This window comes from Ictalurus punctatus, chromosome 19 (assembly GCF_001660625.3).
Source record: "Ictalurus punctatus breed USDA103 chromosome 19, Coco_2.0, whole genome shotgun sequence".
Lineage (NCBI taxonomy): Eukaryota > Metazoa > Chordata > Actinopteri > Siluriformes > Ictaluridae > Ictalurus > Ictalurus punctatus.
Window position 1 is genome coordinate 19499040 of NC_030434.2, and position 27655 is coordinate 19526694.

The following is a 27655-nucleotide window of genomic DNA, read 5'->3' on the forward strand; positions in this document are numbered from 1 at the left end:
CACTCATGTTGAGTGAGGAGGTCTGGGGACCAGTCAGTGTTCCAGTTCATCCCAAAGGTGTTCAGTGGGGTTGAGGTCAGGGCTCTATGCCAGACACTCGAGTTCTTCCACTCCATCCTTGAGATACCATGTCTTCATGGAGCTGGCTTTGTGCACAGGGGCATTGTCATGCTGGAACAGGTTGGGCCTCTTAGTTCTAGTGAAGGGAAACTGTAATGCTATAGCATACACAGACATTATAGACAATTGTGTGCTTCCAACTTTGTGGCAACAGTTTAAGAAAGGCCTACATATGGGTATCATGGCCAGGTGTCCACAAACAATTGGCCATACCATATAGTGTATTTTGCTTTTAGTATTTAGGTTAAAGAAAGAAGAGCTGTTGGATGCCATTTTGCCTGTTTTGCACATTATCTGTATTATTAGGTTAATTTAGCTGCAACCTTAGTAGTATGAACTACACATGGCAACATATTAATGTGGAATACAACACCATAATTTAAACAGTCACGTATTCCTTGTAATGAAGCTATGACGGATGCAAATGCAGGTAAGAGTTTAATGAGAGATAGTCAGGCAGACAAATCCAAAACACGAGACAATAGAGAAGTCAAGAAACAGGCAAAGGGTCAGGCAATTGGCAAACAGGGATAACCAGGGCAAGGCTGGAATCGAACGAGAAACGAGAATACGCTCAAGAACCAGGGGGGAAAAAAACGAGGAACAGGTTAATATCGCTCGGTACCGTGGTAACACTAATACTTCACAAAGACATTATAGAAAACAGTGTCTTTATACTGTGGAGTGAGTGTGTGAAATTGTATGCAGGTGTGCATGATTAGAATGAATGAGTGCTCTGGGAATTGAAGTCCATGGCAGCCATGTTTGTAGGCTGCATTGCAGGATGGGAAATGTAGTCACTGGTTTGCTGTGATGAGACAAATATGTTTACTAATATTTGATTTGTTTAAAATTCAATTGTTATCGTATAGTTATAGCATAGTGGTACATATAGTAGTCATGTCCATTCATATATGTAAAGTATAGGGTTACCATATTTGAAATAAATGCCAGATTAACATCATCTTTTTAAGTGTGAAAAGACATCAACACATTTATGGAGATCCCTGTAGTAGGGAAGTGTCTCATTTGCCAATAGACTACCCATAATACCCACATTACAAAGCGTTTTGCACTGCAGGGAGAATGTGACGAGACTGTCACAGCTTCACTCGAGTCCTGTGGAGGTAAACATTTAAAACCTAAGTGTGGTAAATAAATACTAAACATTTGAATTCATTATTTGGTCTGAGATTAACATCTTTATTTATTGTCCAGGACATTTCTGACTGCTTTGTCAACAACCCCTGAGTAAGAATAGCTGATGTTTCTATTAATCTAGCATCTAAATATGAAGCATCTGTTGCAAGTAATAATACCTATTTAATTTTCACCAGATGTCTGTAAAAGACTAGTGCACTATCTGTTCTATCTGCAGAAACAAAACAATTATCTACAGAGGAAGCACACAAGACTGAAAATGAAAAGGGCAGAATATGAAATTAAATTACTGGAGCATGAATTGAAGATTGGCTTGTGGTTGTTTGTTCTCTTACTGTGAATCGTGGCAATAGACTAAAGCATGTCTCTTTTTTTTTGGCAGGACATAGATCCAAAATCAGAAAAGCAAAACTGCAAACCATGTGAAAATGAATACTTAAAATATTCTTGAGAGCTTTAAAATTGACTGACATCTTTATTACAAATCATGAGAACGTGTTGAGCCTTGAGCACTGTCCCTACCAGTTCAGGTGATGTTGAAGTGGTGAAAACATTTCGCTTCTTCTTTATTGAAGTCATATACAGAATGTTTAAAACATCGGCAGTTTAGTGTCTAATTTTTCTGATGTCCTTCACAATTAACAGTTTTCCAAAGCTAGTAACACATGCATACACAAACATGCTTAACCCTTGTGTGTCCTTATGGACATTTTGCCTTTTTAATAATTTTATTTAAAAAAATATTTTTTTTTATCATTTTTTCTGTGTTAATGCAAACAACAGTGTGTATTTTTAATGGATGTTTAATATTTCACCCTCATTTGCTTTCATAAATCTATTTTAAACTAGGTACACAAAATAGTTACACTCAGGATGCTAAGGACAAAAATGTCCCCATTGAAACCCATTCAAACTGCAATATTTAATCCCCATGATGTTTAAGCATAAAATCATGCATTCTGTGTTAATAGGCTTTTATTTTGTTGACAAAACATTCAAAACATTGAATTTTAAAAAAATTGTCTGAAATGTGTAGTATTTTCTCAGGTTTAGCCTGTGGGGAAAATCCATGCTTTCCCTTTTTTCTGATTCTGCTGTATTATACAGCACTGCAGACCAACTGAATAAATGATGCAGATATTACTGTCAGTGTGTTTGTATGGATATCAGAGTTGTGGTCTGTATGTGTGTCCTGAAAATTTTATGTGTGTGAACAGTTTGAAAGAAAGAAATGATATAGTACTGGAAATCACAAATCCCACCCCATGTATATGAGTCAAAGAAGATTCCTAAGCGTTGAAGATTTTTGCATTATGTAAAGAAACCGGCGTTTAAAGGGTTAAAATTCTGAAAATGAATGAATGTTTGGTAATTATGATTAGAACTTACGCTGGTAAAAAATCAAAGTCAGTGAAAGTGGAAATAAATATTTGACACTGCATAAAAATATGAATGCATCAAAATTAATGTTGTTAATCACTGACATATCAAAGAAAAAAAAATCTGCTTAGCATTTAGTATATGGGAAATAATTACTATTTTTCTTTATATATATATATATATATATATATATATATATATATATATATATATATATATATATGTGGCATTATGTAAACAAACCAGCATTTAAAGTGTTAAAATTCTGAAAATGAATGAATGTTTGGTCATTATGATCAGAACTGATGCTGTTAAAAAATCAAAGTCAGTGAAAGTGGAAATACATATATTATTATATATATATATTATTTTTATGACAGTTTTTGGACCTATGTGTAACTTTTTTTAATTGATGCTTAATACTACAGCGCTGTTCATAATTCATAATTCTGATTGGTCAGAAGATGTTGATTAATTTTCTAGACAATTGTACTGATTTAACTCAAATCATAGGTTTATATTAATGTGCACTTCTAATATGTTAGCGTTTCTATAGTAACTCATTCACAAGGACGTATGGTGTATGGTGGACGCACCACATAAACAGAATTAAAAAAAAAAAAAAGATGTTGACTTAGCATTTTGGAAGGAGTCTCCAGTATCAATGCTTTGGTAAAGCTGCCATTTTAAGTTGTCCAACATGAGAAAGTCTTCAGAACAGAGTGCTTTGCAGTTTCTCTGTAATAACAATCTGCATTTTGTTCAAGCTGGTGATGGAATGAATGTTTATAGCTGTAGTAGCATAAATTATAACATGAACTAACTTGCTTCGAGCATGGTCCACTATATTCATAATAATAATAATAATAATAATAAGGAGAAGAAGAAGAAGAAGAAGAAGAAGAAGAAGAAGAAAGAAAGAAAATGTATGGTACGTCTTTCTTTAAAGAACAAAAACATTCATAGTCTGACCGAACTGCTGTCAGATAAGAACAATAAAATACTCTGAAATGGTTTATATCAGTAATATATGACAGCGATTTGCCCACAATATTTTTCTGTTACGCAAATCACAGATGAAACCCTGAAACAAATTAAAGCGACTAGGATACAGTACATAATATAACACAATTCAGTCATTTATAACACAATAAAACTGACATTTGTATTCGCACACTACTTGAGCGTGGGTGGACAGGTGGGTGGACAGGTGATTTAGGCAGGTTTAAACCTGCACATGCAATCAGATTGCACTTGCAGGAACACAAACACTGCTACTTCTTCGAATGGGAAACTGAAGAGTTTGTCCCCAGGTATTATAACCGATTTCAAATGGTGCTAGAAGATAGAGCAGACTCTAAGCACCAGAGGAAATCAGTCATCGTTTGGTGGGGTGAGAGTGGACAGGACAGGAGAGGGCTGGGTGAGAGAGAACAAGGGAGGGAACACTTCCATTACAAGCCCACACAGTGCTGTTCAGGAAAACCAACAAAGACAGACGAGCACTGAAGCAACACTGTTAGTCGTTTAATAAACGGTAATGGACGAATGGATAGCTGGATCTGTAACCAAAAAAACAATGTATTATTTTCACTCTTTATATTTTCTATTCACATTAGCACAGATCACATCTCTTATGTTGCTTGTAGTTTGTCTCTTGTGTGCTGCTCCACGCCTCCTTTTCCAGAAGAGGGCTGTGCTTTTACAGCTCGTGCTCCAGATACTACGGCAGCAACAAAGGCGGGTCAAAGTACACGTTGTTTGCGAGCAGCCAATGAAGACCAGAGACGGGTTTTTCGTTACAAACTTACTTAGGTTTGGGCGGGAAGTAAGTCTGGAATTACTGGCTGCATCCGAAATCGCATACTATGACAGTACGTACTGAATTTGATGCAGTACGTACTGCGTTGTCGTTGAAACAGTACGTACTAATCACTCGCGTAGTGTGCATCGATTGCATACTGCAAAATCTCAATACTCAATATCCGGGTATTTCTCGCCTATTAAGAATTCAGGCCTACTACCCCTCTAGCATACTGCATTTCGCCTACTGTATACTGGTTAAGTGTGCGATTTCGGACGCAGCCACTGACGACTCGTTTCAACTGTTCAGAAGACAATAACTCCGTTTGTCGTGCACTTTGATTTTCGAAAATTTGCAGACTTTTTACATTCACAAACAGCTCTATAACACATTACATGTAAGGTAATATCTGAAAAAGCATAATAGGGGCACTTTAATAATGTACTAATCAGTGTGAAATTGGTTGTTTGATGCTTGTTTATACTTTGAACTAGCTATATACACGCAGCCAGCTTCATTCCAAGCTTTCTTTTTCTTCCTAACGTCTCTATATGCATTTAATTAGAGGTCATGTACGACAGGCCAAGATGAAACCACAGTTATAAGTTTTCTTCCGTTCTTGTGTGTCAAACAGTAAATGGGAACTAATTGCAGTAACTAAAGCTGTCAGTAGAGAACTGAAGAAACGTCGGACCGCAAGTGCCACTGGAAGGGTCCGAGGCATTATTCAAATCATCCGCATCACAACTAATTTGCATAGAATTGAAAAGAATCTCCGTTCAAATGCCTCGCTGTCGCTTTGCACGTACATACAAAATTTTGTCGCTAAAGACTCTGGTGTTGATGTGTTTAGTGGTATTAAAATAAATCAATCCCTGTGCACGTTTCCTCATGTAGCCCATGTGGTTCCTACTCCACAGCTGCCATTCTTCTTCAGGAACACTGATTTCAAATGGTGCTAGACACTGGGTAGAGCACATCTAAACCACCATGTGAAACCAGCATCCGGGAGAAGATTTGTCCTCAGTGGCTCCTGCATGCTGTGTGGAAGTGCCCAGGCTGAAAAAAAACAATACAACAGGAAAAGGAGAAAAACGCTGCGATAGCAGGTGGTTCGGTTTGAAAGGAAGTGGCTGCCCCTGTTAAAACAAATGAGGCCAGCACAGTGACCATCCACCAAACTGGTTTCTGTCACGATGACGGAACAACTTTGCATGGCCAGTGATGCGAGGTGAAGAGCAGGCTCCCTGCACAGTGCGCTCTGTTTATCTGCGTGTAAATAGGCTCGAAAAAAATCCCTGCATGAGTTACAGTCGTGGGAGGATGACGTCCGGACCTTTCAGAGGGCGACTGCTAGGAGTCAGAAGACATGAGTCACGGATTCACGACCTCTCCAAACACTTTAAAGAGACAATCAGCTCCGTGTACTCACCTGTACTCACAAATCTTCCATTGTACATGAGCGTAATCGCAAATAATTTGACAAATGAGCTAAAAGTGATCCATCAATTTGACCAGGAGTTACATGTTTACAGCCTAACTACATGACAAAAACCTTACAAAAAGACCTGAAACTAGCCCAGGCATTTGCAAAAGGGCGACACATTTTTCTCTGTCGTTATGTGGGAAACTAAGTCACTGTCGTGTGCATGCATTTCTAATTTGCGATATCTGCAATACGCCTATTTATCATCGCATTCTACGCTCATTATCCACTCCATAATCCTCTTCCCTTATCCAATCACTGAAATATAGCTTACACCAAAACGCCTTCAGTAGACTTGCTTTCTCCACCTGCAGCTCTTTCCACAACCAGCCCAATTAGGTGTAAAAACTGCATCCCCGACAACTTTGAAGTATTCAGTCAAAGCTGATTAAAAAAAAAAGCAAAGAAATAGACTGTCAGCAAGCAGCTTTGCCAAAATTGGGGTGTAGAGTTAGACACCTAATGAACAAACCAGAGGGGACGGTGGCAAAAAAAAATAACTCCCTAACACAACACGAGTTGGGAGAAAAATAGATCTGAAGCAGACTTAAAAAGGAACCCATTCTTTTCTGGGTGCGATTATAAATCATCACAGTATACAGGCATAGATGAGTAAAGACAAACAGTACAGTGCACTGAAAGCATGTTCACTATAAGTCCTGGGATGATCACAGGACAGTTCTTTTGATTTTAATTTTCCCTACGTGCTCTGCTGAGATTGTGAAACAGTGCCAAATAATATCTAGAAAACACTTCCGGTGGATAAATTATAAGTGCATATGGGCAACAATAAAAACCAGAATGTGACAATTAATAGATAATAGAGGGGTGGGTTTTTTTTTGTTTTTGTTTTGTGGACTCATCGTCCCATGGGCTGGACGAAAACATAAGCTGTAGGTGTTTCCCACCCTGGTTTAAACTGCCAAACAGACACATGAAAACTGTTGATTGTTTGTAACCACAGGTGTGGCACTGAAATAAGCTTTGCCACCCTCAATTTCACCCCAACCCTGACCTCATATCACTTAATGAATAATATAGAGTGCATGTTGATTTAAACCATAACTGCACTGTTGTAGGTATATTAAGGAAATAACTTCCGTATTATAAACTACAGAGCAAATATCAAGCCAAATTCTAATTCTAATTACAATGCAACTTTAATCTATAAATAATTATTTGGTGCCACAACTTTTATATAAAAACCGATCTACTGCAGGGTAGCATGCAGTTCTGTTTGCAAACACAAGAGGGCAGTGTTTCGGATAAGTCAGAGAAGGCCCTGGTTGTGAAAATACATACACACACACACGCGCACACACACGCGCACACACACACACACACACACACACACACACACACACACATTTCAAATGTGTTTTTGTGATTATGTTCGTGTGAGTATGCGTGTATTAAAAGCCCACCATGGAAGTATGATTCCCGTCACCCAGTCACTCCACTTCCTCTTCCATTCTCTCCCAGGAAGTGACAAAAAAACAAAAATGAGACGTTCGTGCTCAAAAATCACTACCAGACATCGGCTGCTTCCTGCTTCCTCCTTTTCAGCCTGTTTGGATGGTTCAGCTGGCGTTTATATAACCTCTCTGTGCCTCTTTCCACACGGCCATCCAGGTTTCCAGCAAGGATGGGTAAACACTTTCCGTTTTCACTCCCTCTGAGCGAGTACTGGGATGACGTGGCTCCTGGAAAGCCGCTGTTTGCTCGGGTTAGTGTTTTCCTCCTGACTGCCCTGACAGAACCACACTTCATGCTTCATGCCCACACAACCAAGACTTTGGGTCTGTGCTGCTGCAGTCAGGTGGTAAACAGAGGGGAGGGAGGGGTGATCGGTATCTGAAATGGATAGATGTAGAAACAGAGAGAGAGAGAAAGAGAGAGGACATATGAAAGCAAATACGGAATGGATACGCAATGGTATTTGGTATCTAAGTAAGGAATAAAACGTAACAGGGTGTGCTGTTATAGGAAAATAATCAACGATGGGATGGTTTGACATGGCCTGACATAAACTGGAGTTATTGCTTCTAGCCAGAAGTTTTTCAAAAAGAAATTTGACAAAAATTTCTTATTAATTCAGAATGACACATCATGCTTTTTTTTTAATTTTTTTTTTTATCCATTTATAGTTACATATAATGTTATGGAGTGCCCACAAAACAAGTTAGCTCACATTATGACTTACTCTCTGACAGCTCGCACTTTCTCTTTTTTTTTTTTTATCTTGCTCTTGTCCGGGGTACACCCTGGACAGGGTGCCAATCCATCGCAGGGCACAATCACATACACACTCACTCACCCATTCATACACTACGGACACTTTAGACATTATATATATATATATATATATATATATGCTCATGGCAGTAGCGCTAAATATTTCTACTTCTATTTAACAACCAGTGATGATTCACATCTGAACCAGAAAAGGTAATGAGAGTGTGTGTGTTTGTTATTATTAAAAGGACCTAATTAACACTAAGCAGAGGGTGAGATATCAAAGCGTGACGCACAGCAGCACAGTGTGTTGTTCTTTCACACACACACACACACACACACACACACACACACACACACACACACACACACCCACCCAATCACCCGAGAGGCTGCGATCCCTGTGTGATGTGTTATTCCTGTAAGTGGTCCTAAAGCGACAACTCGTTAAACCCTGAGAGGTTCCAGTGAAAGAGACGTAACTAAAAGTCTATTGAAAAGCAAGTGCTTCATAAAGACCAGGTGTGTGACAATGTGACGCACACATACTCACACACACACACACACACACACACACACACACACCAGAGTGACGTGAGAGCTTATCGAACCGGATGAGTCAAAAGAATCAAAAACACAATGACTCACATGAAATAAGGAGAGGAAAAGTACTGGAGGAAAATAATTTAAACTCATTTTTGCGATTAAACTGATACAGCATTGCAACGTAGGTACAGCGATAGAAACCACACAATCATACACCAACTGAACTAAACCGCAGGCTTCGGTTCGCCAGCTAGCTCAACTAAACGTGATCGTAAAGTGAAAAGTGTTTTCTGTCGCTAAATATTCAGCGACTATAAAACTAGCCGTGTACAGAATTTCAGTTCAACCATAGACACTCAAGGTGCAACATAACGAGTCGTGATCGTGTGATCAAAAACTTCCACGTCACCATCCGTAACGCACAATCCGAGATCAAAAAGCAACACTGCATTCCTCCCAGACAGAATCAACATTGCTACAAAGTTCGCAATTCTCATCTCACCAACTTACATCTTTTGTTTTTTTCTTCTCAATTTTAAGAAAAACTGTTTTTATTTTCAATGCTACTCATATTCCACTATACCACTGCACAGTTGAGTTATTGAATGTGATTGGTCAGAAGGTTTTGAATAATATTCTACATCAGCAGCTCTGGAAGTAGTTAACCACTGCAGCTACACGAGCGAATGCACAGCCCCTACCACAAACACAACAAGAACTATACTAACTCTTCCCACAATGCATTTCCTTTCCTGAATACTTGAAACCAGCTTAATTATTTCACTCTAATCTAAGACATGCTCTAGAGCATTTCTCTCAAACTCCTCTGCCGATCTTCCGGGGAATTTCAAACATCTGGCCGGCCCTTTTGATGGGTTTACAGGAACAGTTTGACCTCTGGCCCACTTCTTCTTACTCGGAATGACACAGCGGCAAGACAATGAAACTGTTTTGTGGTCGAAAACATTTAAACAGCCATAACAATCTAATTGGAGAGGAGGTATAATTTTGGAGCCAAGGGAAAATAACCAGAAAATCAGAAAAGCTCTGGAAAACCTGGGAGAGAAGCACAAAGAAACAGACCTCACATTGGATACGTCTGTCTCTCTGATCCTTATTTATGTACACACACACACACACACTAGAAGGGTCACCGAGGGCGTAGGTTTCAGTATGATGTGCGGATGAGAGAGGGGATATGATGCGGGTTGAGTCATAGTAAACATTCCACATTTACTTAGCAGCCTGTCTTCTATTACTATTCATCCTACCCTGGTGTGTGTGTGTGTGTGTGTGTGTGTGTGTGTGTGTGTGTGTGTGTGTGTGTGTGTGTGTGTTCCTTTGACTAACCCCAAAAATATTTGCAACTGATCTCTGCAAGTGAATTCCATACAGTTCCTTTTCACAGAATGAAATTTGCATCATTACACATTTGCAAATTAGACTGCCAAGATGTCGCATGCATCCTGGAAATCTAATGATCTGATAATCAGATAAAGACCTAACATATTCTGAACTGCTAAACAGTTATTGCTAATTCCTTATCACTAAAACTAATTCGTATTACCCCTCAGTAACTCGCCATTAATAATAGGGAAACATTAGGGTTGAGCTTTATAGCACGGGTTCCTGTCGTATACGCATAAAGCTATCACGTATACACACAGGAACACATACACACTCGCTGAAAGAGAGAAAGATGACATTCGTGCTTCCTGATTGTGGTTTCATTTTCCAAGAGAGACCTGTTACAATAAAACGGTGTGTGAAATTGACAAGCACAGACAAACACAAGCACATGTTACAACATAGACTCTACATAGACAAGTGGGATTGTATAAAATGTCTTGTTTTGTTTTTTTGTTTTTTTAAAGAAATATCAGAGGGTTTAGATTTAAAAGTTCAAGTAAATCAAGTTCACTAGTATTGCCAAAATGTACAGTTCTGTCTTTCCCAATGTGTAACTTGTACTTTGATTGGATGACGCGCACTTTACTTCTAACTCCTAAACAAATGAACATACAAATTATTGAGAAAGTACTCCCTCGCTATTCTTAATCACTGCTAATGACGTGTTACGGACGTGACAGTGGCACGGGTTTAAATAAATTAGCCACAATAAATGCTAAATCTAGGGGGTGTTTCACTGTGTATAATCACTTGACAAAAGTCAGTGATAGGCTGTGTGAATGTACAGTCTGGGCTAGAATGAAATCAGTCCCGATCTATGATGTCTTTATACGTTGTAGCATTACAATTTTCCTTCACTGGACCCAAGGCGCCCAAACCTGTTACACAAAGTGAGGTACATAGTTTGCTAAGGTTGGAGTGGAAGAACTCGAGTGTCCTGCACAGAGCCCTGACCTCAACCCTACTGAACACCTTTGGGATGAACTGTAACGCCGAATGCACCCCAGACCTCCTCACCCGACATCAGCACCCGACCTCACTAACACTAGTGGTCTAAAGAACACAAATCCCCACAGCCACGCTCCAAAATCTAGTGGAAAGCCTTCCCAGAAGAGTGGAGGTTATTATAACAGCAAAGGTGGAATACATCTGGAATGAGATGCTCAAAAAGCATACGGGTGTAATGGTTTGGGTGTCCACAAACATTTGGCCATATATTGTATGTCAAGCCATTTGTTAACAGGAAATAAGATAGGGATATATTTAAATGAATGAATGTGTTTTTTTTAAAGAAAGGGAAGACTTAGCCCTCTAGCCCATTTCCACCAGCTAGTTCTGGCACTGCTTGACTTAGGTGCAAGTGCTGGAAGTGGTTCTGTGTGTGATCTACAACTCTAAATGACTCAATATGACTCATACATAGCTGCCGGCTGCATCCCCACGCGACTGGCAGACTGGTTGACTCTTTGCTCCTGGATCTCTTCTTCTCCTTGCATGTTTTTCTTTAGCCCCATTTGCTTTCAATTTCAACACACAGACCTCACTTCCTCTGAGTCAGGCAGCAAGTAGTCCCCAAATCACGACTCGTGTCCAAAGCCGCGACCTCTGCCGATGACTAATCGGTAATAAAAGAGCAAAAAAATGCCGAGCCCCAGCTGCGTATGTGTAGCGGACACCGGCGAACCTTTTGATAGGCAGGCATCGACACGGGCTCCTAACCGCACGGGCGAATCATACTGAAGAACTCCGTGAATCCTTGCCCCTCTGGCACTGTACCAGGATGACTTCCCAAAATCGAAAGGAGCCATGAAAAAAAACAGGCTTACAGTAAGTACTCCTTCCTGGAATCCTGACGTGCTGGATGGATGACTGTACAGGACAATAATAAACTCTGATAAGTTAAAGGAACAGCAGATTTGAAAAATGTACGACTTCAACAGTGCAAGTTAAAGCCTGTGTGTGTTTGTGTGCTTAATAGGTAATGATTTATGTTTATTTTATAATTCCGATAGCTGGATTCAGGACTGAACCAACATCAGGGGAAAACAAACGCCTGTTATCGCAGTACAAATCCAGACGTCATTTGGACTCGATACTTTAACATTGTAAGAAAACAATGTTCTGGGTGTGAGAAGCTTCAGGCGACGACATGTGGAGTCTGAATTTGAGAACTTGTAGGAAGAGTACATTCTGCTGTGAACAAGATTTCTGTCTGGCTTGCACTTACTGTTACAGTTACATTTATATAGCGCTTTTCTAGATACTCAAAGCACTACACATAGTACTGGGGGTTGGGGGGCAGGGAGATCTCCTCAACCATCACTAGTGTGTAATATCCACCTGGATGATGCGACGGCAGCCATAGTGCACCAGAACTCCCACCACACACACATTTAAAATGACGTCCAGTTCATGTACTTCAATAGATACCAAACAGCCTAAAAACTTCAGGATTTTAAACACGCTCTCCACCACAGTGTACTGTGATTGGCTTCTACTGGGAAACAGAGTCTGTGCGTGCTACAGGGATGACTCCCATGTGTTGTGTAATTGTTACACCCTACACCCTACTGCCCAGCTCTCTAAAGATCCTGTGCCAGCTCCCAACTATCTGAGGTCTTATATCAAAAGCACAGATCAATAAAGACATGTCGGCTATCGTTATGGATCCTTTCCCCTTTTCAATCACTAATACAAATCCGGTCAGAAACCTGAGACTCCGAAAAGACAGAGTTGCATTTCAGGTTCGCAGTGGATCCCAGTGTTCCTGGGATAGGCTCCGGATCCACCAGGATAAAGCAGACTAAGATAAAAGGCAACCTCTGATCTAAACTATAAAACTATCTAAGTATCTAAGATAGTTAACTATCTAAACTATCTAAGCTATATCTGTAAAAATCTGATGTGTTTTGGATTTTTCTGGCCACTGAAATTCAACGTTGTGAATTACTGCCAGAGGAACAGAAATAAATCTTCAGTTATTCTGCCACAATGGTTGGGTACAACCCAAACCTCATCCCACTGAACAAATTAGCAAATCTTTGTCTTTATGGTTTCCACAAAGTGTAAGCCAGAGCCTCCTCATAAAGAAGACTTGTAGATCTGTAGCCATTAGTCTATACTGCATTCAGAGCAACTGTAGATAGACCACTGCATGAATGCCATCCATCCATCCATCCATCCATCCCATTTATCCCATTTATCCTACACAGGGTTGCGGGGGACCCTTGAGCCCATCCAGGAAGCTTGGTCAACCTACAGTGCATGTCTTTGGACTGGGGAGGAAACCAGAGTACCCAGATGAAGCCCCTGAAGCATGTGGTGAGCATGCAGGCCCCGCCCACACAGGGTGGACGTGGGATTCGAGCCTCCAATCCTGGAGGTGTGAAGCAAACGTACTAGCCACTAAGCCACCATGCCCCCCAATGTCTTATTAAGAACCATTTTATTGTGTTATTTAATTGAACTAACAAAAACAAAAAAGCACATGCGGTGAACTTCAGATCTGCGTGTTGTTGCCTTGTTGATAAAAACGCTCGGAGGAGAACGGGCCGACTGGTTTGAACTGACCGAATACAATAAGTCAAATAAACACTCTTTTCCACAGTGGTGAGCTGGAAAGCGCCTCAGAACGCACACACGTCCAACCTTGAGGGCTACGGCAGCAGAAGATCACAGGAACAGAAGGAATCTGAGTCTACTGTGAGCACAGACTCACCCAAATTGGACGGGTGAAGATGGGTGAAAGACCAGGCCAAGTTTTCCAAGTGTTTTCCAAGACTTAATACTAAAGTTACCGGTGTTTGATATTACATAAATAATATTTGATTTCTCATTTTAGCAGATCTGCTGCTCCATATGTTCTTCTACATTTACACCTACAAGGTCGTGTATGAATGATTCTAGCCATGCACAATTAAACCACCCACGTCGTTCACCAGAGAAAGAGAGACTCTATCTATCGTCTACTGGAATTAAAGCTTTCATTTAGAGAGTGCAAATTAGGAAAACGTTACAGGGTAACTAGACACCATGATACAAGACAATATATACACGCTATGCATGAGTACAAGCCCATCTACAGCCATGGCAGCATGACTAACATATGCCATTTTTATAATCACAAACCAGAGGGTTTTTTTTTTTTCCAAGAGTGACACATATTGGCTCTATAACCCCAACAGGCCTAAAATCCACAACCCTGCAGGGACGTCTAACAGTAATAACACCAACAACTAGGATGTAGTGTTCCTGCTGTGACAAGTGTGTCGGTGTGCTGATGTATGTTCTTTGACGTAATTGAGCTTGACGTCACTGCGCCAGTCCTAATACGAACGCCAAACTAGGCAAACCCGTTTCAGACCTAACTACAGCAAACATGAGGATTTCATCAGCGACAATACAGGTCAGATAAATACACACTTGTGTTAACGTGTAATCGATACATATTTATGAGCAGTGTTTGACCGTGGCTGGATATTAGTATTACAGTGTGTGTAATAGCTATTACACATTATGATACATAACCATATACAGGAGCATGTTTTTTTTTAAAGGAGAAGTCTGTAATTATTCCAATCCTTTCCTTTCTCCTTAACAGACCCCACCCACTTTGGCTGATAGTTTTCCTTTTCAGGAAAAAAAGGTCAAAGCTCTCTCCGCCACACACTCAACTGACCGAATGACTGGTTGAATGAATCAGATTTGTCCTTCCGTACAGCCGTCGTTCAGTTTCAGACAGAAAAACAAATCGCAACACCTTTAAAAATTACTGCGTAATTTTGCTTCAAGCAGTTAGTGGTGAGTAAACATGGCTGGTTATTTGCAACCTCAATCAAATGACCTCTTCCTGTGAAAGTCATTGGCCAATCTTAGTCGTAAAACGTACCAAAACTGGAGGTGGGGCTAATTTCAGGGCTGTAAAACTCTACGTCTAATGCGAAATAAACTAGCAAGATCCGCTGCATACCAATATCGTGAATGACCGTGTTATTTCTGAGGTATCGTTGAAATAACATGGTTGAATATACGAAGTCTAGAAACTTTTTAAGAATTACAAAGCGCACCTTTAAGCACAATCATATCTGGTCAAACTTAAATGTAAACACCATGCAGGTTTGCTAATCTACTTGTCCTGCAAATGCAGGGCTGTTCAATGTCCTCTTTGATACTATGGTTAATTAAATATATTGATACTGGACTGTTATCATGCTGTTAAACATTTTATACCACAGCGTTGTTCAACTCTTGATTCTGATCTTTGTCGGAAGGTGATGATTCATGTTCTGTAGCGGCATCTCTGACTGTAGTGTTTATCTTCAAGGCAAATCAGCAACTTACACAGGGACTTCAATGGAGGATGAGCCATGTAAACTGATTATATTGAGCATTTTTGTAAGGAGTCTCCAGTATCAGTGCTTTGAATCAGTCTGAGATAAAACTGTTCCAGGAACTAAATGCGTTCCACACTGTTACATGTAACTATAATTGTAACTATAAATGTAACTATAAAAAACACAACGTGTCGCTTTTCTATCAATAAAGTTGTACTAGCATTGGCACATTGCTGTGGTGTTAGAAGAAGAAAAAACACTTTGTGATGTGTTAGTGGAAATGAATCAGATTTAGGGTGGTACCAGGATCTCGCTTCGGGTCAGGCTGAATTACACCATGCTGTCGTTGATTATTTTCCAAATAATATATTGTTCTAGTCCTTCTTGAGAGCTTAGACTGCAGTGTATGGGCTCTAGCATCTCTCTCCCTCTCCATCTCTCCCTCTGTCTCTCTCGCTCTCCCTCTGTCTCTCTCTCTGTCTCTCTTGCTCTCTCTCTGAAAAACACACACACACCACCCTGTGACGCAGAGTTCCAACTCATTGTCTGTGCCACTGCATAGTAATGTTGTCATGCTCACATCCTGAGGTCAGAACACTCCATTAAACCAAGCAAGCGTTACTCAATAGCCCAACTAGCTACAAAAAACATGTTTTGTGAGAGACACACACACACACACACACTGCTGTTTACCCATGAGCACATGGGAGAAAGGGGGTGTGGTTAAGTGGCTGGATGTACATCAGATAGAGTGGCCTCAATTTGTCCTTTGTTCTGTGATTTTATATTCCCCTTTCTTATCTTTCATCCAATTCCCTCTTTCAGGACTATTCCTATTGTTATCACTATCTCCATCTCTGTCTTATACAACACACACACACACACACACACACACACACACACACACACACACACACGGAGTGTGAGCAGGTAGTGGGATGGGCCAGTTTCAGTTACCTTCTGTTTGACGTACTTTCAGCTCTCAGTTTCACACAGACTCACACGTGCACACACACACAAACACACACACACACACACACACACAAACACACACAATTCTTGGTTAACACTTCACAAGCTCCAACTCATGCAAAGAAATTCTACAAAGCATCTGGAGCTAAACTAAGTACACCATTCGTTTAAGCGGTCACAAACCTTGTATGACCTCGGCAGGAATCAATCGCTCCGCTCAGGGCTGCGTTCCAATCCTCCGTCCAGACGCAGATCGACTTCTCGTTGTGTTCCTGAAGCTCAGCGGGTCGGCTGTCCCGCCGCAGAATCCTTTTCTGTCAGATCCAACAGAGCACCTGCTTCGAGTCCACCAATTAGGCTCTACTGAGAGAGAGCGAGAGCGAGAGAGAGAGAGTGTTTGAGAATCCCTTTCTAAAACAGGGTGTGTCTAAGCCCTCATGAGCATTCACAAACACATAGTCATAAAAAAATAGAAGAAAAGGAAGCACACACCCATGAAAGAGAATTAAAGAAACATGGCACCGATGGAGAGAGAGAGAGAGAGAGAGCGAGAGAGAGAGAGTAATTTGAAGTCCAACCCTTTTCCTTGGCACTTTTTCTTACACACACACACACACACACACACACACACACACACACACACACGTCTCACAGCATGGACGCTCCATTTCTTGGCTCGTCAGATTTGAGCAGAACAAACATTTTCCGTGCTCCGAACAGCTCAAAACTGCACGTATGAATCAGACTCAAGCCACATTTGTAAGCGGATTCACAAACTAGACATTCACACATTCTTGCTTTTTTTTTTTTTGGTCCTTCAGTACTCGAAGCTTTCTGACGATATGAACAACATGGAGGAGCAGCATGACCTACCTGTAGTACCTGCAACAGAAGCAGAAACGAACACGGCGTAAACACACCTCTTTATTGTCATATCACTGTTCCAGATGTCCTGACAGATGTGCCACATCACATACCTGACATACGGTCTATGGGCTTTAATATTAAACTGATATTTAATGGCTGCAGAAATGTTCGCATTTATAAGCAAGCACCAGGAGTGTATAAGCTTGCAGACGTGCATATAGTAGTCCACACCTATATTATACTGCACATAATAAATAAAGCATAAATATGTAATACAGTGTGTGTGCAGACCCACTTGCCTTCCCAACACATAATACATACAAAGATGATGAAGGTGAAGTAGGCTATGCTATACATACTGATAGCACAGTTAGTTAGCTACAGTTACATTTATATAGCGCTTTCTTAGACATAGTATGGGGAGAGGTTTCCTCAACCAACACTAGTGTGTAGCATCCAGCTGGATGATGCAACAGCAGCCATTGTGCACCAGAACGCCCACCACACACCAGATATTAGTGCAGAGGAGAGAGTGATGTAGCCAATTCAGAGATGGAGATGCAAAACAATTTTGTGCAACTGCAATTTCGCTAATTCAAGACGTTTTCCACAAAAAAAAAGCACACACACACCTATAGTAAGCACTTCACACTGGTCAGGGTCTACATGGATCCGGAGCCTGTCCCAGGAAAACTGTGTGCAAGACAAGAGAATTCACCCCAAACAGGACTCCACAAACACACCTTCACACACTCATTCGCTCCTAGGGGCAATTGATCTTAGCCAGTCCGCCTACCTGCATGGTTTTGGGAGGAAACTGGAGAACCCTGAATAAACCCACGCAGGAGAAGATCCATCAAAACTCCACACAGACAGTAACCTGAGTTCAAGATTGAACCAGCGACCCTGAAGCTGTGAGACACCCATTGTTACTTTCTGAGTCACCATTCACCACACACACACGCGCACACACACGCGCACATACGCACACACACTCACACACACGCTTACACTCGCACATGCATACACGCACGCACACACACACACACACTCCTCCAAATCCTCTGCCATCATTCCTGCCCCTCTAACACATCACTCAGCAGCTTGATAGGTCAGTAACTGCAGTGACCAGACGTGTTGCCCTGGAGAACAGGGAGGAGAGGAAGTGGAGCTCACTCCTGCACCTGGTTGACCTCATCCTGAGAACACACACACACACACACACGCAAAGAGGCTAGGGTGACATGGAACTCCCCTTCTAACTCTCCCTCCCTCCCTATATTAGAGTCGCTCTCCCTCCCTCCCTCCTTCTCCCTTCCTTTTCTCTTTATTCTTATTTCTCGTCTCCACCAAGCCAGATGGCAGCAGCGTAATTTCTTAGCGCTCTGAAGAAGTGCTAGCGAGATAAATGGTGTCCCAGCTAGAGAACGTGATCACACAGAGAGTGCTCAAGCCATGTATTGAACAAGCTCTAAAGAGCACTCCTGTAAGGAACAGAAGCACCAGTATTCATCCTGGGTCGGGATCAGACCAGCTTTGACGTTATTTCACGTTGTACGGCCGTGTGATGTTGGCTGACTCACGTTACATCAAAGCTACACACGTCTTAGCAACATCGCCTCTGTGGTCAGTATCGTCTATACAGTACAGATCTGCATCACTAGGACATCACTTAGACAGCATGTAACTCTCATACAGGAAATGTTGTTGGGATGCTCGTAAACATTCTCAGAAACAATCTGTGAAACAACCGTTCCTAGAAAAACCGAACCTGAAGTCTTCCAGGACCGGATACAACATCATCGACAAGAGTCTCATTAGAGCTGGCTCTGATTGTGGCAAACCAACAAGGGTGCGCCTTTTTACAGCATCCCGGAAAATCCACGTCTCAGGGCTGTAACAGAAAATCCAAACACATGTGCAAGTCACACTGACATGATAACTGTGTATGTGTGTGTGTGTGTGTGTGTGTGAGGGTTTATGAGAGGAGCTGGTTGATGATCAGGGCAAGGTGCATAGCACAGCCATCATGCCCTGCCCCTTTCACCTCATACAGTCACACATTAACAGTAATTACTGAAGCTCTGGCATGGACTTTATCATAAAATACAAGCTAGCAGCAGTCAGGGTGAGTGTGTGTGTGTGTGTGTGTGGGTTGAAAAGTGAGCGAGGAAACAGTGAGTGATCAGTATAAGATTAGTATATAGCACATATTTACAACACACACCATAGAAATCTTGACAAGTGAATCCATAAGCATTATTGTCTATTTTCTTGTATATTCGGTATCATTCAGAGGCAGCGACACACACACACACACAGACACACACATACACACAACTCTCACTTCTACAAGCACTCTCTGACTGAAAATCTGACACACCCACAAAGCCACCACATTACAGCTATTCAGTATAAAAACATCTCCAGAGTGACCGGTGGAACACTCACTCACGTCTCATGCCGTCTATCCCGTGTGTCTGTCTATCCCGGTGCCTCGCTGCCTTCTGAGAAATACCGAAAAGGAAAGGGAAAGCGGCTGAACATGGAAGGGAGAGCGAAAGAGAAAGTTATCCCATGCACTCCAGAATGACTGAGCTTCTAGGACTGTCATCCTCACTCTGTGCATAGTCTGCTATTGTGATGGTGTGTGTGTAAGTGAGCGAGAAAGAGAGGGAGAGAGAGAGAGAGCAAGAGAGAGAGAGAGAGAGTGCATGCGCTCATAACGTGTCAGCTTCACAGTCATACATGACACATCCAACAGCTCCAATTTCTACCGAGTGAGTCAACACGTAAGCAAGCTCTTCCTCACGCCTTTCCAGTCCTCCCTCCGCCTCTGCGCCTCTCTTTCTGTAAACGCTTACCGGCTCATCCATCACGTCTGAGTCATCAGCGGTCGCAGTGCGCTGTTCCAGACAGCAGGTCGTGCTGTTTCACCGTCCTCGCGCTCTCTTACGTAGCTGCTTCGTGGTCACGCACACACGTTGTGGAAGTCGACGAGTTACGAGAGAGAGAGAGCGAAATCGAAAGCAGCAAATCACCAGATTAAAAAAAAACCCCGGCACATTATTTTTTCCATTCAGCCGAGTATGAGGGAGAATGTGCCTTGTGCCTACAGTAGGCGTAAGATAAACATGTGCGCTTTGCTTCATTCAAATCAAACTGGCCACAGATCACATCTATCTCTTATACACACACACACACACAAGAGGAAATGATTGCATACAAATAATATGTGTCCGTGTGAAACCTCAGCTGACTCACACAAACAGTGGAAAACAACAAAAACACAGTGTTCACTGAGTCACTGAGTACCATACAGCTGTGGCGTAAAGGCCTCCACCTGTGCTATATAATTGGGGGGGGATGGGGACTTGTCAAAAGGCACTCGGAGTAAAGTGCTATCTGCCCTCTTCCACATACACGAGCTCACAGACACTTGGATTGGCTGGAGACATGATGATTGACAGAACGAGAATGAAAGAGAGAGTATGTCATTCCTTGGCTAGTTTTGACCACACTAGGACATTTTTGTCCCACACACACACAATGAGAACTTCTGATTCAATAAAAGTTTGTACAAAAAACGTGCAATAACCATATTGCTAACATAATAGAGGAAGGTGTGTGTCTTTCTCATGAGCAAAACAACACTTCAGTTTGGAAGTGTTGTTTTGCAACCTTAATCAGTTTGCAATTTGGGGCATTTCTGCTTAAGCATGCAAAATACAGTGTTGAACATGCAAATAATGACACGAGTCCTAAGTCCTAATAACAAAAAGCCTCTCAAACTGATAAGAATGATTGCAGAAATATTATTTAAATATTATTTCTGAATTACATACCAAAATAACGAAAAAGATAAAACCACAGAATTTAACTCAACGTCTCAATATAATCAGAAAAATGTCTCCCATGTTAATGAACGTGGCTTTTCTTTGCCCCATGAGCTTTATCTGACTGTCCACTCCCACCTGTATGAGAGTAAAAACTGTCCACTCCCGCCTGTATGAGAGTAAAAACTGTCCACTCCCACCTGTATGAGAGTAAAAACTGTCCACTCCCGTCTATATGAGAGTAAAAACTCCATTCATGCAACTTTTTTGACTATCGCAAAATCTCTGTCCAAATTCTCACCTCTAGCTTGAAATTGTCTGACGTAGAATCTCAAAATAATTACATTTGTAGACACCAGAATGTATACCAAAAGTATGTGGACACCTGACCATCACACCCATATCTGGTTCTTCTCCAAACTGTTGCCACAAAGTTGGAAGCACACAATTGTCTAGAACACAAAGTACACAAATCAAGATCCATGAAGACGTGGCTTTGCCAAAGTTGGAGTAGAAGAACTCGAGTGTCCTGCACAGAGCCCTGAACTCAACCCCACTGAGCACCTTTGGGATGAACTGGAACACTGCACCCCAGTATCAGTGCCTGACCTCACTAATACTCTTGTATCTGAATGAATACAAATCCCAAGAGCCACGCTCCAAAATCTAGTGGAAAGCCTTCCCAGAAGAGTGGAGGTTATTATAATAAATCTGGAATGGCATGCTCAGAAAGCACATATGGGGGTGATGGTCAGGTCCACATACTTTTGGCCATATAGTGTATTTCAGTGTATTATTTGAATTTTTTTTTTGCACCTCCAATGCTAATAACATTTAAATATATTGCAAATATTTAATATAGAACCATCTTCACCATGGTCAAAATGTCTGAAATTGTCAGATCTGTCACACGTTTCCATCATGATGAGGCTGTTTGGTCCGAACAATATGTTAATCACAGACACACACTGACATGCACACACACACTTCACCACCAGATGGATCCGATATAGGAAGGATCACTACTGTGACAGGTGCCTCTCCAAGTCACAGCACAGGAATCCAGTGGTAGACCTCTCACTCTCTCTCTCTCACACACACACACACACACACAGGCAGTTGGGATCTGAGAGTGGCGCCACTAAGTGGGGAGCTCAGAGACCGCAGTGGTACGACTCATGCTGTGGTCATGTGACTTAACCCACAGGAATGTGATGGTCAGTAACTTAAAAGTGTGTGTGTGTGTGTGTGTGTGTGTGTGTGTGTGTGTGTGTGTGTGTTATACACACTCTTCTTCTCTGTCCAATGACCCTTTACCCAGTTATCACCTCCAATTCACAACCCTCCCTCTTTTTCACTCACATTCATCATTCACAGCCCACCAGCCACCAGTCAGCCACCAGTTCCACTTCCTTCCTTTTCGTCCATTCCACTGTTCTTTTTATCCCTTAACCACTGAGTGCTTCCACCCATCTATTCTCCCCTCACTGATCCAAGATCACGTCTGGCGTTGTGGTCAATAAGTAACTAGACTTGGACAATACAGCAGGCCGCAGACTTTGGAGATGAGTGTCACTAATTGCTTTGCCAAAATGTGATGGGTTCAATGTGCTCTTAATCGTCTCGCAGCTCTATAAGGGTTAAAAGTACGCCCCCGTGCACAAAACCAGCTCCATGAAGACACGTTTTCCCAAGGTTGGAGTAGAAGAACTCGAATGTCCTGTACAGAGCCCTGACCTCAACCCCACTGAACACCTTTGGGATGAACTTTAACACCAACTGCACCCCAACATTAATACCTGACCTCAGTAATGCTCATGTAGCTGAATGAACACAAATCCCCACAGCCACACTCCAAAATCTAGTGGAAAGCCTTCCCAGAAGAGTGGAGGTTATTATAACAGCAAAGGGGGAATAAATCTGAAATGGGATGTTCAAGAAGCACATGGTCAGGTGTCCACAAACTTTTGGACATACAGTGAATTTTCATTAAACAGGGCTATTCTATATGTGAATGCATCCCCCATTGCCCCTCATTATCCCTCATGTCCCTCATTGTCCTCCCATAATGGTGAGTTTGTAGATATGTACACTCTTCTGTATCATGCTATAGTCAGGTATTGATGCTATATAACTCCATAACAAGTAACAAGTAACCATCTGTGCATTCAAATCTATATTTTTATTGCCAGTTTAGCTGGGTTTCCACAGTTTTGTTGCTCCTTTACTAGCAGAACTACATCAGCACTAAATATCACACAAACATTTTCGTTTCTGTATTAAGAATGTATTTTGGAGGCTTGCTGATATAGCGAGGTTTTCTGTGAAGAGATGTTCATTTAGCGTCCCAGAGTCGGAGCTTTGTAACAGTCAGAGGTCTAACTTTAATTTGACGAAAATGTTCAGGACAGAAGGCTGTTGTTGTTTCTCGGTAACAGTAAAACTATAAAACATCTCAGAGATACTGGAGCATGTAACTGCCACAACACGACTGTGTACACATGTAAAATATATCACGTTCTGTGAGTGATCAGGACGACATGTTTGGAGGTTGTTTAGAAACCGCGTCACATTTATTGCTGTGGTTTTCCTGTAAAACGTGTGAATTCAAACAGTTCCAGTAAATCTATGGGACACAAACATCGCTCTATCAAACAATATATCCATCTGGCCTTAGCGGGGGTGGGCAATAATTAAGGAGTAAAATACATGGTGATGTTATGCAACCTGACATGAAGCGGAGTTCCTCTAACCAACCTGCGGTTGATCGTTTTCCAATAACAGCAAGGAAGTGTTTTATTCCAATTATACCACAGAAATCTGCCAGTGATTACATTATTTATTTAGTAAAGATTGACACTGTACTTTTTTTAATCTATTTATAGTCGGGTTTATTGTTTCTGTTATCAGACTAACTGCTGTTTCCTCACAAGTTTCTTTTTCTCTCTTGATGTTAAGGAAATAAAGTACAGTTCTTCTGACATGTATTCAATTTACTACTACTACTACGAACTAATGTCCGAGGGCTTGTTTGTCAGTTTTCATCACGCATACAGAACTGTGCAAAAGTTTAGGCAGCCCCCTTTTTTTTTTCTACTCCAAACTTTTGTTATAGATTTTACATTATCGAGTCAGTACGAAAACATTTTAGCTTTCAAAATTAAATGTTACAGAAAAATGTTTGTATGTCAGGAAAGAAAGCAGTGTATTACGTAAGAGACACTTTTCAGAGAAAAAACACAATGAAGGCTACTGGGTTTTGCTGCAAAAATAAGAAGCGAGTGCGACAGTCAAAGTCTCCAGAAGAACCGTGTCTGGTTCTGCAACATGCTCAATAAAACTTACAGCACATTTCCTTATAAACCTGCACTAACTCTACCAGAGAATACTATTTTAATTTTTATTTTTTGTCACACCAAATATTGACTTTGTTTCATTTACTACTGTGTACTGCTCTTTACGGTATTTTTTTTAAAATGTAGAAATGTGGGTATCTTTGCTCTACAGCATTTCTTTGCATGTGCAAGACTATTGTATATATGTACGTCACTGAGTTCTGAATTTCCTTTGAGCTGGGGTTGAGTTACTATTGATAAAGCCATAATGTCTGGTTAGATTTTGAACATACTGTATGGAATTCTTCCTTTGGAATGTTTAGCTCGTTAAAAACAGTATTGGTGACAAACGTTTCACTGTGATCAGGTCTTGTGTACATTTATCCAGAGAACAATGTGTACATTTATCCAGAGATCCAGATTTATCTCTGATGGAGACATTAGCTCAAGCTTGCGGGTTCTGAACTCAAAATTCAAACAAAAATAATCCCCTCGGTGTTCACTATGAAGCCACGCCCCCAAACATGAACACACAGCCTTGGCTAGAAGACATGTATGCGAGTAAAATGCTTCGTTTGGCTAAAGCTTATAACCAGGAATTTCTGCCCTCTGACTAGGGGTAAGGAAGAAAGAAAGAAAAATACCCCCTCGGCTCAAAATTCCTACTCAGAAACATTTTCCGGATCAGTGATAAAAATCCGTTTTCACATGCAATCACTGCAGATTTTTCACATGCTATTCAAATGTCAGGTTCTCACCTCCTGTTACCACCACATGTATGATATCTAGATGATGATACTGTATTTCTGACCTGTCCTAGGATCTGCGCTGTGCTCGTTCACTCCGCAGCGCTGTTCTCAGCGTGATGTGACACGGCTGATCTGGGATCAGTGCTGCTCGTTGCCCGAGGGGGATTTTTTCACCTGGCTCTCAGTAATCCTCTCTAACCGTAGCTCATTGGAGGCAAAGTTCAGTCTGGAAGGTGCGGTGAGAGTCATGGGCCAAGAGTAAAATATGGTTTCACAACAGGTAACATCAGGTCAACACCTGCCCACACACACTCACACACACATTCTTAACATTGTCCTGCTGACACAAACACTCTTTACACACTAAAGACCATGATGCAGAACTGCCTAGCCTGCAGCATGAGACTCATTTGTACACAATTTGTATACTCATTTGTGTAGCCTGTAATGCATCTTAATTAAGTAAGGACTAAAAATACTTAAGTGTTGTAACTACGGGGTAGCGGGAGAGCCGGGAGCCTATCCCAGGGAACTCAGGGCACGAGGCAGGGGACATGCTGGACAGGGTGTCCCCATCACAGAGCACAATCACACACACATTCACACACTATGGACTATTTGGAAATGCCAATCAAACTATAATGCATGTGTTTGAACATTATAAAAGGTTTTATCCACGTATTTGGCATTTACATTTATTCATTTAGCAGACTCTTTTATTCAAAGCGACTTACAAATGAGGAATTTTGTCTCACTGTCTCGCTTACGCGCTCTCTCTCTCCCACTCTGTCTCACTCTCTCGCTCACACACTCACTCTGTCTCTCTATCACGCTCTCTCACTCACTCTCTCTCTTTCTCTCTCACGCTCTCTCACTCTCTCTCTCTCTCTCACTCTATCCTGCTCTCTCACTCTCTCTCACTCTCTCCCACTTTCTCTCTCACTCTCTGTCACACTTTCTCTCTCACTCTCTTTCTCTGTCTCACTCTCTCTCTCTCTTTCTCTCTCACGCGCTCTTTCTCTCTTACTCTCTGTCTCGATGTTAATAAGATAAAAACACGGAGCTCGTTACAGAGAAACAGAAAGTCCTCTGTCCTGAAGACATTCCTGTGTTGGAACTGTTACAGTTCTGTTACGACTGTTACAAAGCACTAACACTGGAGACTCCTTTCTATAGATGTTCATAGTATCAGTAATTGTCAATACTGACATTATTCTTTGTTAAACACGTTTTTAAAAATCTGCTTATTAGTCTTAGATTATTGTGGGCCATTTGAGTGCAGTAGAAATTATAACGTATTAGAACGAACGCATTACTATAGACCTGTGATTTGAATTACAGCTTGAACTACTGTCAGTGCTGCTGTTATAGAAAATAAAATCACCTTCTGACCAATCAGATTTGAGCACTGACAGCATAACAGCACTGTGGTATAAATATCACATGATAATTAAAAAATAATTACGGGCCAAGCAATAGGTAGGCACCTATTGTTTTCTTTAGTGTGCTTTATTATTATTGCTCTGATTACTTTTGCCCATTGTCATGTGACTGGTCTTCCAAGATTCCTTGGCTCAGGCCGAGAACAATGATACCAATTAGGCCACGGTCGGCCGAATCTGCTGTCCGCCATTTTGAATTGAGTAAAAAACCCCGACTTTTTCTAACTCCTCCTAGACCGTTCATCCGATTTTCACCAAAATTGAAACAGATCATTTTCAGACCATGCCGACAAAAATTATGGAGCTCAATCTGATTGGTCAAACCGTTCTCGAATGATGCACAAATGAATTTGAAAGCGAGCACGGCAAAATAGATGTGATGCTATATCTCCATAATGCTTTAGCAAATTCAGACCAAACTTATTATATGCCATGGGTATCATAACATGAGGGTAACTGCACAGTTTTGGAACAGTGCCACCTTGTGTTCAGGAGATATGAAAAAAGCTCATTTTTACTTATAACTTCTAAACGGTTTGTCATAAAATCATGTCCATGCTAAAATCCTGCTTGCTTATCGCCTTCCTTTGCCTCTGTAGTGCTTGGGCCCATAATTGTGTGTATGTGTATATATATATATATATATATATAAACACACACACACACACACACACACACACACACATATATATATATATATATATATATATATATATATATATATATATATATATATATATATATATATATAGAATTGACCTTTTTTATTACACGAAAATGTGTCTGGAAATTTCTGCTTAGTCATTTATAACTAATTTGCATATTACAAATGCCAAAATGATATACACTTGATAACATGAGCGCAAACTCTAACATGTGTAATTAACCTTGTCCATTCACCCTATGTTAACCTTCATTAAATGAAGGCTACACAACATAACAGACATGATAAATCTTGCTAACTCGCTCCACACTCTCT

At 41.1% G+C, this 27655-nt stretch overlaps 1 long non-coding RNA gene across 5 annotated transcripts in view; it reads right to left on the reverse strand.

Annotated features, from left to right (window-relative positions):
- LOC108279743 (uncharacterized) overlaps positions 1–27363 on the reverse strand; it is a 29952-nt gene extending 2589 nt beyond the window's left edge. Inside the window, exons 1-4 of one of the 5 annotated variants that reach the window (XR_008398402.1) lie at positions 16940–27363; positions 16631–16810; positions 15779–15971; positions 2869–7805 (exon numbers count right to left, since the gene is read on the reverse strand). This is a non-coding gene — a long non-coding RNA (uncharacterized LOC108279743). Of the gene's footprint in view, positions 1–2868; positions 7806–15778; positions 15972–16630; positions 16811–16939 lie in introns of those variants that run through there. The other 4 variants (XR_008398401.1, XR_006984158.2, XR_008398400.1 and 1 more) reach the window with 4 other exon arrangements.
- Between the last annotated feature and the right edge of the window lie 292 nt (positions 27364–27655).